The following is a 2,912-nucleotide window of genomic DNA, read 5'->3' as shown; positions in this document are numbered from 1 at the left end:
GGCGTGGGGTGCTCTTCGGCTGACGACCCCTCGCTAATTTCCTTCCCAGGGTAGCCTTCCAGCCGCGGAGGCACGGAACCCCCCCCCCCCCCCCTCCCTTTGCCCTGTTTCGCATTCGCCAAGCTTGGCCAACCCGGCCCTAAGACTGAGTTGTCAACGAGGAGATAGAAAGAAAGAAAAAGCAATTTCTTCCATTTCTTGGCTCAATCCTATGCAGTCAATACTGTTAACAGTAAATCAAATATCAGGACTGCATTGACCCAGGAAAAGGCCAAGGAGAAAAAAATTCCAGAGCAGAATCCAAAAAGTAGAAAATAAAGTTCAGCCAGAGGCATAAATCACACCTGGGGAAACGGCCTGCAGCGGAGGCAGCTGCCTGGGACTACGCTGTCCCCGCACGGCGGCTCCTGCTTTGGGTTTCTGAATTTCTAGAACCCTGTTCCTGGTACATCAGGGTTGAGGATTTCTGACTTGAGGTCCTTTGGATTTGGGGCCTCACCTCACAACCTTTGGCTGAGTTGGGACGGGGTATCTGCAGAAAGTGGCTTTGGGGGAAGAGCCCCCTGCCGCCCTCCACCTGCCCTTGTACTCTGTCCTTTTAGATGTCCCAGCTGAGTCCTGGCTCCAAAAAGAGGTTCAGAGGTTCTAAAAAAGGTTCAGGCACGTCTGAGTCTTGTTGCCTCTTCTCGTTAATGTACCCAGCCCGTAAGTCTTTTTTCATTAAAAAAATTTTTTTTAAATGTTTCTTTCTTTTTGAGAGAGACAGAGAGAGAGAGAATGAGTGAGGAGGGGCAGAGAGAGATGGGAGCCACAGAATCCCAATCTGAGCTGTCAGTGCAGAGCCCGACATGGGGCTCAAACTCGTGCACTGTGAGATCATGGCCTGACCTGAAGCGGGACGCTTAACCAACTGGGCCACCCAGGCGCCCCAGCCAACGAGCTTTCATTAAGAGCCCACTGTGTGCCAGGCAATGTTCGAAGGTTCCGGGGATTCAACTGTGAGTGGAAAAAGTAAGATAATTAAGATAATTAAGAATTTTGGGGTGCCTGACTAGTTCAGTCTGTAGAGCATGTGACTTTTTTTTAATGTGTATGTTGAATTCTTTTCATTTTCCATTCGCTTTTTTTTTCTTAAATATAATTTCTTGTCAAATTGGTCTCCATACCACACCCAGTGCTCCTCCCCACAGGTGCCCTCCTCAATGCCCATCGCCCACTTTCCCCTCTCCCCCACCCCCCATCAACCCTCAGTTTGTTCTCAGTATTTAAGAGTCTCTTATGGTTTGCCTCCTTCCCTCTCTGTAACGTCCCCCCCCTTCCCCCCCCCCCCCCCGGTCTTCTGTTAAGTTTCTCAGGATCCACACAGGAGTGAAAACATATGGTATCTGTCTTTCTCTGCCTGACTTATTTCACTTAGGATAATACCTTCCAGTTCCATCCACGTTGCTGCAAATGGCAGGATTTCATTCTTTCTCATTGCCAAGTAGTATTCCAATGTATATACAAACCACGTCTTCTTTATCTCTTCGTCAGTTGATGGACATTTAGGCTCTTTCCATAATTTGGCTATTGTTGAAAGCACAAGCATGCGACTCTTGATCTTGGGGTGTGAGTCTGAGCCCCATGTTGGGTGTAGAGATTACTTAAAAATAAAAAAAATGTTAAAAGAAATAGATTTTTATAGTATGTCGGAGGGGACTAGATGCTATGAGGAAAAAGAAAATAAAGGGGGTGTAGAGTGTTTGGGGTGAGAGGAGTCAAATTTAATTAAGGTAAAGGGGCATTTGTGTATAGACCTAAGGCAGGTGAGGATGTGAGCCCTTCAGGCATCCGGGAGAGAGATATTTCATAGGCAGCAGGTGCAAAGGTCCTGAGGCAGTGTCTCTGCGAGTGTTTAAGAAACAATGAATTACGGCTGGAACAGAGCAAGGGGGATGATGACAGGATGGCAGGCCGAGGTTGGAGATGGCCAAGGGCCAGATCAGGCAGGGCCTCTGGACAGTCGGGACTTTGGCTTTCCTCTGGGTGAGATGGGAGATTGTTGGGAAATTTGGAGTGGGAAGAGGCCTCATCCATCCCCATACCCTGACTAATTAAGATGATGAAAAGCTAGACTGATTGCAATTTCTACACCCCGAGACTCCCTCTGTCTGAAAGACATCTGTAATGTCCTTGCACATGCTGGGCACATAATACACACTCAAGCATATTGGCTGAGTGTGGAAAGACGTCCAGGTGGACACGCTCAACCAAGAGTTAATGCTGCTTCCTTTGTAGACCAGCGGGAATGGGTGTGACCAGTTCAGGAGAATTTCCTCTTTTATTTTTTACGTGTTTGCATTGCCCGATTATTTCTTAGTTTTTGTTTTGTTTTGTTTTGTTTTTACAGAATGGATGGCTAAAGACTGGGAGCTCTGTTTCGAGTTGTGCGACCTTGGGTAGGCCATGTATTTCTGAGCGTCCGTCTGCTCGTTTGGATTATGAAATAGCACTCTAATACGTGCTTGTGAGGGTCTTTGTGACGCAGTGAGGTCTATGGAGCCCCCGTTACGGGGCCTGGTTCCCAGCAGGTGCTCAGTAAATGCTGGTAGTAATTGGTCGGGAGCCACGTAAGGAGAGCCAGGGAGGGAAAACATCTGGGCTCTCGGAAGAGCCGTGCACAGCTTCGTCTACGCTAGCGGCGGACTGCTGCTTTGGGCAGGCCATTCGCACCGCCCCGGCTTCCCTACCTCGGCCGAGTCCCCCAGACCCTCCCTGGGGAAGACCGGCCACCCGCGCCGGCAACCGAAGGACTTCCTGAGACCTGGGAAAGAAGCAACATGGCCCAGCAGGCCTCAGTAGCATCTTCTTCCCGGCAAATCTCAGAGGCTTGTAAGGTCTCCGCCTACAAAGGGGCCTGAGGCCTCGGCCTG

The sequence above is a fragment of the Prionailurus viverrinus genome, chromosome D3 (assembly GCF_022837055.1).
Source record: "Prionailurus viverrinus isolate Anna chromosome D3, UM_Priviv_1.0, whole genome shotgun sequence".
Classification (NCBI taxonomy): domain Eukaryota; kingdom Metazoa; phylum Chordata; class Mammalia; order Carnivora; family Felidae; genus Prionailurus; species Prionailurus viverrinus.
The sequence above is the reverse complement of the archived record's forward strand: the minus strand, read 5'-3'. Positions refer to the sequence as shown.